The sequence below is a fragment of the Athene cunicularia genome, assembly GCF_003259725.1.
Source record: "Athene cunicularia isolate RWA chromosome 2 unlocalized genomic scaffold, athCun1 chr2_part1, whole genome shotgun sequence".
In the NCBI taxonomy this organism is placed as follows: Eukaryota; Metazoa; Chordata; class Aves; order Strigiformes; family Strigidae; genus Athene; species Athene cunicularia.
The window spans coordinates 107610299-107620298 of NW_020799095.1; the positions used below are offsets into that span (position 1 = coordinate 107610299).

At 34.5% G+C, this 10000-nt stretch overlaps 1 protein-coding gene and 1 pseudogene across 1 annotated transcript in view; one reads left to right on the forward strand and one right to left on the reverse strand.

Moving 5' to 3' along the window:
• Positions 1–10000, reverse strand: part of CCDC178 (coiled-coil domain containing 178) — a 113888-nt gene that overhangs the window by 37158 nt on the left and 66730 nt on the right.
• On the forward strand, positions 4852–5324 carry LOC113476888 (annotated as a pseudogene).

Consider the following 10000-nt stretch of genomic DNA (forward strand, 5'->3'; position numbering starts at 1 on the left):
AAAAAAAAAAAAACAACAAAAATAATATGTTCTAAGGGTTGAAGGCTTTGTGATATTTATTAAGGCAACAAATATCAAATGGAAAACTATTTAAGGCTTTCTCTGGAGTGGTCTTTCTCTGGAATATACACCCTCATTCACAAACTGTGCCCTGAACTTTTGTGGAAGCCAAATGTTCTGGAGCGAGCAGCTGGAATCCATTATTTTAATTTTATTTATTTGGAGTTATACACAGCATAATACGCAAGTGCCTATATAATGCTCAAGATAGCCTTTGAAACATCTACGCTACTCTAAATTAAGTAAAGTTTTAGCATCTCCAGATCAATCCAGCTATATGACAACATAAGTAACAAAAATTAACAAAAGTTAACGTTCTTGGGATTTCATATTCAATCATATTCAATCATATGCAATGCACATTGCCCTGTGGCATAAAAAAAAATATGGAAGACTGGGGTTTTTTGAGTTACAAATTGACATTCATAAAGATGTAGAAAAAAACAAGGTCCAGGGAGAAGTGAATTTGTTTGAATTCAGTGCTGACCAATTTTGAGCAGGAGGTTGGACTGCAGACATCCCAAGGTCTTTTCAAAACTGAATGAGTCTATGATTTTAAGCCTGGGGGTTCACATCCTCCTTCTTAACTGCAAAGATGTTTTAGCATCACTCTGGCAACATGACACTTCCTAACACTTGCTTCATATGCTCCTTAACTGTAGGGATGTAGGTGTCATGAAGTGATCTGACAGACTATCCCTGCTACTTCCCAGCAGCCTCACAGTCAGTCTCCTATCCCATCACCACAAATACATCATGATGGTTCAAAGTCAGAGACCTCACATCAGATGGCTGATGAATACACATTGATACAATAGGCATTCTGAATTTTATTCCCAAATGAATACATTTATGGACATAGCAGGCTGGGAACTCAGTATCCCTCTCAACAAACTGACTCACTCCCTCTCTTAGGTTGGCCACCACTGCATTAGTATACTAGAGAAATGCCACAGTTCAAAATTGAAAAATGAAGTTATAATTTGGTTTTCAAAAAATTACAGATAACTCTCATTCTCTCTTAAGCCTTCTGGGCAAACTTTGCTAAAGTCAAAAGAGCAGCTTTGCTATCCCTTTCTCCAATCAATAGTTAGAACATTTATAACAGCCTATTGCACCTACCCATAAACCAAATCTACATTCTGCAGCAAAACCTTCAAAGCTAATTGGTACAGCAAACTGAAACTACTTTCATTTCTATTTAAAAATTAGTATTTTTTCTTAATTACATGTACAAATCTGTAAGACATTCAATAAAGAAACCTCTATCTGACTGACATCAATCATAAAAAAATATATCAGATTTATACTCTGAAGTACTTTGTCACATCTGTGGTAGCACAGAGTGGTCATGCATACATTTGTAAAGCAGAAGTGTTTAATAATTATCCCCACCACAGCTGAAAATATCTTCTGTTGCTAGGGAGATTTATGCAACCTGAGAAATCTCTCAAACTGAAGAAAATCTGCCATTAGGGACAGGTGACAATCTTTTCAGTTCTTACTGACAGTGCTTATAAGAGAAATAAATTATAGTAAGTATTAACTTCAAATATTTACTCAATACAGGTACACGAATATTTTAAAATGAGCAGAAGTTCTTATAATCCATACTCATTTTCATACACAATGCACTAGATCAGAGAAGGGAACTGAAACAGAAAAGTAAAATACAGCTTTAGAGAAATTCAACCTCTATTCAAAACATAAGCCTACTTACTGCCAGTGCCTCAGCTTCAAGGAGTAGGTTTATTAGCTGACAACTTGACAGTATTTCTTTGTTATGACTGGTTGAGGACATCCAATTGTCATACAATAATTTTCAGTAATTAGTATACATATTAGAAGTAACTCATCTTTTCACAAGAACAATGTTCTTTGGGATAAACAATAGCTTCTGCAACACTAAATTATAGAGGCCATGCAACTAATTTATGGTGAGTTACAATTATACATGTTGTGGGCCACAAGCACTCTGTGGGCTGTGTAATGAAGGCCAATAGTTTAAAAACTGATTAGAATTACAAATACTCTGCCAGGTGTTTTCATTGCTGTTATGGAAGACAGCATTATCTTAGTCTTGAGTCTCCAAAGCCCAGATGAATGAAAAGATTATGGAAAACTCTATGGTCAATGAAAGTTCAGGAGTATCTTTTTCAAAACAAATGTATTTTTCAGATCACTGATCAAGAATACAGGTAGCATAATAGCGGCACTACCACTGATGTTAACAAAAAATCTCAACACTCCACACACACATTATAATGGTCTTGTAAATTTGATCACCAATCCGGTCCTCTTAGACAACCTGCAGGAGATTTGTGGGCAAGAAATCAGCTGAGAGCAAAAATAATTATAGAAGAATGGTGCAATAGATAGTTGGATTTATATGTACTTACATCAAAGGAATAAGTTACAACTTTCTATCTCGCATCATTATATGAAAATTTGAAATATTGCTTTTAAATAAATTCAGAATAAATCAAACAAGCTTCCAAAGTCCTTTGCTTTTCTTCCCACTAGAATTATAATGCACAATTTTAGACCCAAGACAAAAATATTGTATTAATACAGGTAATGGTTATCTGCAATGGATAGCAAATCACCAACATCACAATAAACAAAACCTAACCACTAGATCTCAGGTATCCAGCTATAAAAAAGATATTATTTATATAACATAATAAACTGTTTTCAGTTCAATGTGTAAAACTAGTAGTATATTTGTATTGGATAATATTTATATTTTTATTTGGAAATGGCTGTGCTGATGTAAGCAATATAATTTGCTATATTGCAACAGGTTTAAGCAGTCCTAGATTAGAAGAGGTTTTAGAGAAAACAGGTCAGAATACAGGATATGAAAATACACTCTGGCAGTCAGAAGGAGAAAAAAAATCAGAGTGCTGTGGATGTAAAAGATTAGTATTAAATGGTTTTCAGTGTTAAAATTAAGGAGCTTTCTCGGACCATACATAACATACAGGTAGAAGGTTCTGAAGTCTAACTGTCCTGGAAACTCCAATGCCTATATACACAGAGATATACAAATGATAATATTTGTTGCATGATTAAATTATTTATAGATTTTAAATATATTAAAATATTCAGACCAAGTGGTCAGATACTAAACACGCTTGTGATTAAATCCCTAAGGGAAGGTAATTGCTGTGCTCAAGTGGCAAATGTACCTGTTTTAAAGAGTACTATGTAAGGAACTAATATAATACATAGAAAACAGAATACATAGAAAAAAAATTATATAAAGAACATAAACTGGATTTAAAGCATCCAAAATGTCAAAATCACAACATGATTCTTCATTTCAGGGTAAAATAATTTTTTGCTATCATTCAGTACAGATGCAGCTTATTAAATTTCAATTATTAAGAAAAAGTAAGTAGGTATGGGTCAGCCTACAGATTTCCTGTGAGCATATACTAATACCATACATTCCAAGTGTCAATATTATAGATCAAATAACACTACATTCAAGTTTACATTTATCATGAGAGAAAATACACTTACACTTTATTTATGCTAAATTTGACTTTGACTTGACCTTTTCTTGTAATTACAAATAACAAGCAATTACACATTGTGAACTAAAGTATCCTTATTGAATGGACAGTAATTATAAATTTCAATTTTTCTGCACCTATTTAATTTGCTACTTAGAAATCCCTTAAAATTTTTCTAAGGTGAATAACAAAATTTTGTCACATGAAACTATTCTGTGATACTTTGATTTCATATTTCAATTAACAGTAAATTTTTTGTTATTCAGGTTGTTGGTGTGCAGAATTATTTATGGTGTGCATGCTCTACTGTTGTAAATTTATAATGTAAATGTAGGTTTCTAAGACAGTTGGCACGCTCCAAGTTTATAATTCAACTGGATTAAACCTCATTACAGGACTACAGTCTAAATCACTATTACAGCTGAAATACGTAACCTAATAAACTTAAAAACATATGTTGAACATCTGTGTTAAATTGAGGAATCTCCGGAATTTTTAAATATTGGCTTAAAAAATCCAAAATATAACATTTCCCCGTATTTGTGGCAGGTTTTGTAATCCAGCATGTTTTTAAAAAATAGGTATTGTCCACTGCAGAAGAATATCACTATGCAACAGTGGTTTTCTAAACCTTATTGCACCAAAACAATTGCATTTGTGGAAACTGAAGTGTGAAAAGCTCTTAGGAATGATAAGAAGAGAACTGAATATCAGTACATGTTTCTGCATAAGGGTAACTATTAATGGTGGTCTTCGCAACAGAGTAAAACCCTTCAGCTTTATTTCTGGAAAATCCTTGTGCTTTTAACTCTCTTTGTAGAATAAAGTACATTTAGATTTATATAAAACCAACATGCAAAATATTAAAGAAGTGTGTGTGTGTGTGTGTGTGTGTGTGTGTAATTATTGTAACTACTTAAAAGCTAAGTTTCTGCTGAAGATAATGAGGCTGTATAGATTTTTGGGGTGGGGTGATACAGTCTTCCTATTCTACAATAACTAAAAGATGTTCTGAAAAAACGAAGGCAGACAAAACAGTGAAATAGGTATCATGGTCCTGATCTTCTGTTAAGTACTTTGCAGATTATAGGCTCTTCGGAAATTAATTTCCATTTTGTAATGTGATTTTCATTGTACATGTTTCAGGAATAGTACCTTCTTGACTGGCGTACTGTTATATATTTTTGAAAAACTCATGTTATGAACTTTCACGCTGTATAATTAAATTATAAACTGCGGTTTTGACAAATTTTGGAGGTTTGAAGTTCAAATGTCAAAACAGCAATTTCGACAGATCTACGAGTTCTTGGACGTAATGCAGCGCAAGCTGCTCAAAACATCCATCAGGTATATGGCTAGGGAAGTGTTAATGAACGGACAGTGTGAATTCGGTTCCAAAAATTTCTACATGGCGATTTCGACCTTGAAGATCAAGAAGGTCACGGACGTCCTTCTGCTATTGACGATGATGAATTGAAGGCTTTGGTGGAAGCAGATACAAGCACTACTGTTTGAGAACTTGCAAAAGAACTCGGGGTAAGCATACCAACTGTTTCTGAGCATCTGAAGAAGATTGGAAAGTCAAAGAAGATCGACAAATGGGTGCTGCACGAATTGAATGAGAATCACAGAAATCACTGTTTTGAAGAGTCATCGACATTTCTATTTCACAACCAGAATGACCCGTTTCTCGACTGTATTGTGACATGTGATGAGAAATGGATGCTCTATGATAACCGGTGACTTTTGCCTCAGTGGTTGGGCCACGACGAAGCTCCACATCACTTCCCAAAGCCGAATCTGCACCAAAAGAAGGTCATACTGACTGTTTGGTGGTCTGCTGCTGGTTTAATCCATCACAGCTTCCTGAATCCGGGTGAAACAATCACAGCGGCGAAGTACGTCCAGCAAATCAATTAAATGCGCCAGAAACTTCAACGGCTGCTTCCAGCACAGGTCAACAGAAAGGGTTCAATCCTTCTCCACAATAACGCGCGGCCACACTTTGCACTTTTGCCGCTGCAACGGCTGAACGGGCTGGGCTACAAAACTCTGCCTCATCCACTGTACTCACCAGACCTGTCGCCCACCGACTATCACTTCTTCAAGCATCTCGACAACTTCCTGTGCGGGAGACGCTTCAGAAACCAAGGGGAGGCCGAAACTGCCTTCAATGACTTCATCGTCTCCAGAAGTCCAGAATTTTATGCAACCAGAATAAATATGCTTGTTTCTCGTTGGTAAAAAAATGTGTTGATTCTAATGTTTCTTATTTCGATTAATAAATTTTATTCTGAGCTGAGATATGCCACTTCAAACATACAGGTTGAAATCGGCAATTAATTTCCGAACAGAAACTATCTTTACCTGTGTGAATCTTACTGTAGATGAGGTTAAAAATCAGTGTTAAACAATAAATGCTTATCAAGAAGAAGTCTTTGCTACCTATCGGTTAAACTTGGATTTTTAACTGATTTAGATATTTACAAGTTTAGATATTTACAGATTTCCATTATTTTCTCTGTTAAATCAGGAGGAATTTTAAGTTTTTAGTGGAAAAAGAATCAAAGACTTCTAGCCAATCTTCTGCCTTCTTAATCTTCTAATCCAGAAGATTAACAGAATCCATTTCTATCAGATCGAAGTCATGCTATATGAACAGCCCACTTGAGCTTCCATTGATATCTGTATCAAAACCTACCATCAACCTGAGCAAGAACCTATGTTTCTATGACCATTGTAATTCTGAGAGGGAACTACCAGTGCAGATCTTTATTCAAATACACTTTGACACTGCAAAATCTGCTCATCTCCTCTTACAAAACTGGGTTGTTGACTTGCAACTAGATTGGATTAGGACCCCTGAAAAAAAAACCAACCTTTTTGTACCTGTTGGGCAAACAGTCCTGAGACACTCATTTGTAGATTCTTTTATGATTTTAGGCAAGAAAGGATGATTGATTTTTTTTCTTTAAAATACCCTCTGCTTTTTTGTCCCATTTTGTTTCTTTTTTCTACTATCTATATGAAGTCTGTTATCACATCAAGCTTCCTGTGAAAAATCCCAAACTTCCAAAATGGTAAACTTTAAAATTCTTATTTGACTACTCTGTACCATTACCTACTTAAAAATGATGTATTTATTAAGATACTACTTACCAGCACTAGAACATCCCTGTGCTTGCTGACATGCAAAATGGTTTGCGACTGCCCTAATCTCTGACATGATCAAACAGTAATAACAGCTTTTGACCACCGTTGCTCAAAAAAAAAAGCAATATACCTTAACAAAGACAGGGGGCACGTTCCAGCTAAAAAGCCAAAGGCAAATTAAACAAATTTAAAGAAGATTTTAATAATGATTTTGATTTCTATTAACAAAGCATAGGTCTGCACAGCTATTAACATCTAAGTAAAATGTGTATTCAAATCACACCGGTTTCTCAAAAGTGCTATTTCAGCTAATTTAACCATTCATTCCTCTTAGGGACACATTTTTCTGGGAAATTTAAGCTACTGAAATCAACCTGAGTAAATCATGCAGTTAACTGATTTTTGATAATAGAAAATTTTGGCTGACTGGAAATACTTAAAGAAAGACTGTGGAAACACAGAATACTGGTGGATGACTAGACAGTTTTGCATTTCATATGTCACATACACAAGACTCAACTAACAAACTTGTTATGATCTAACTACCAGCACTGGGACTGCAGTGCTAGAAAATATGACAGATAAATCATTCATCTACATAGATTATTATTTTCCATGAGCGAACATAAACAGAATATACTGGAGGTTTTTTTCCTCCTTCCTTAGCTGGCAGACAGGATCATCAAGTAATAAAACTGTAGAATTGTGTTCTTTTCTTCAAGGCTACCAGTTTAATTTGTTTTGTACATAAATAAAATATACTGGTGTGTGCAATTCATTGAGTTGAAATAACCCCTTGTAATCCTATGGGGTTAATTTGCATTGCAGAAACAAGTATAACCTAAGTTACTGTCTATGACTTAATAAGTCCCCTTAAGAAGAATGGTCCTAAAAATGCTATTATCCCTAGCTACAACAATCAACACCCACGTTCTTATTTCATGTTCAAAATTGATAGAAAGAGCAGAAAATTGCTACCTTGCCATTTATCAAAACCTCTGTTCCCTTCATTAAGAAGAGAGGGACAGTTCTGCTGGAGCGGGTTTACATCTCAACTCCCAGCACTCTAAATACCTCCTATCCGTGTCTTTTAGACATAGCACTCTTATTGGAAGGCTATCAGGATTCCATTTTGGAGCTGGAGTTAAGCATGGGTTCAGAGTCAGCTTCTCTCTTCTCCAGTAGAAAAAGTGAAGCAGTGGGATGGGATGTTTAGTTCTACATCGAACCCACTGTTGACTCACTATAGGAAATGGCAGAACATAGTAACATATATTGCTATATTTCCAAATCAGTAAAGAAGATTTCAGAATTTGTATTTTATTAGAAACACTAGATTTGTGGTTTATGTGCAACAAATTCCAGATCTTTACTAGTGATACCAATTTATTAATATAAAATCAGAACAACTTTTCTGCTTCAGACTATATGATAAAATAAATGTTATCACTTGTGACCTTAGGCATGCACTGACCACCACAAAACACTGTCGTTGCCTAGCTACAATTCCACTTTTAGATTCAGTGCAGCTTCTGAATGGTGACCTAATGAAGGTTGTGTTTGCTCAAAAATCCTTTTTTTAAACTTAAGATTGATGAGTCTAATAAGAGACAATACACTTTATGAGTCTTGTAACACATAATAAATTTAAGTACAAATCCATTTGAAATTCTTTAACAGTACACACATTTTTATCAAAGCTGCATTTCTTTGATATGTCTTAAATTTTAAAAGAAAGACTTTAACCATAGTTAATTCTCTTCTTATATGCTTATATTCTTCATTAGCTCTCTTTCAAGAGATAATTCAATACAATTACTACAAGACTCTGTCTACCTCATATTGATATTTAGAGTGTGTGATTTCACCGTCACAACTCCTAGTAGCACAGGTTTTGGGTTGTTTGTTGGACTGCTTACTGAATTTGGTGGACCTCTGGCACCTGTCCATACTACTTTATGATGTTATGATCATCAAAAGATCTTCTACAAAACCATTGTGGCCCATTTTTTCATCAATGCATTGACAGTTGAGCCATTTACACTTCAAATCACTCATTCTCTAATCAGATAATTTAAAATTATTGTGACTAAAATTGCTGTATCATATGATGGCAAGTTCAGATCTGAAACTTCCATTTTTCTTAACAGTCTTGTGTGAGCTGAATTACAGCCTGTAAGATACAAGTATTCAAAGAAAGACTAAGTACTATTTTTGGCTGTAATATGTGTGTCATAGCTATAAAACTGAGATTACCTTTGCATAGTTCTCTTGCCTTTGACTATGTAAATCATAGGGTAAAGAACTTTTTAGCAGTTTAAGTTATTCTTGCACTCTGTACAACTTGCCAGACTTACAATGTTGCATCCCAGAAACAACAAATTCTCCTGCAAAATGATTAAGTAATCATTTAGACAAGATATGTAAAATACAAAGTTCTAAGCAACTGCATAAAGCTACAGAATTAAAATTTCATAATAAAAAGGCAGATGTTTTCACATCTGTAAAAAATACTTCCTCAACTGGTAAAAGAGGAGGTTATGCCCTTCTACTGAAGATGATGCCTTTCTTAGTAAATTCTTCTTTTCCTTAAAGACAAGTGGTCTAACCATGTTCAATAAATTATTATTGAGTAATAATTGCAATTGACAATTACCACACATCTTATCTCTATGTTGAAAAAAAGTGAGTAAAAAGAAGAAGCTTCAGATCAAACTACTGACACGAATGTGTCTCCAATTTTCCTAGATCCTTGGCTACTCAAGATCATGGATTTAGTATTAAGATAGATGCTTTTGCTGACAGGTAATCATCTTATGATCATAATGGCAGTTTTATGGTTATTTAAACTTATAAATATTCTCCATAAACTACTGAAAAAGAAGGTTGCTTAGGCACCATTTCTTTTTTGGATTTTTTTTTTTTTTTGTCTGATATATACATGAAGCAGTTCCATTGATATATATGATTGATATATACATATCAATGTATATATCAATGATATCTACATGAAAAGTTTTGCAGTTCCTTACTGTGGTATAGACACCACACATTTCATATGCCAATGAGTCAATGAACTACGAACCTAGAGGAAAAATAAATTGTCTGTTCATGAACTGATATACTTTGACAAAATGAAAAAAGCTGCAACCTCACTTTGGTACTAAAAGAATCTGGTTCTTATTACAAAGGTGGCATACAGTTTTGAAGTTTGGCAGGAAAAATATGCATATTGGTTCTAGACTGCTCTGGTGAAGTCCCAGTGA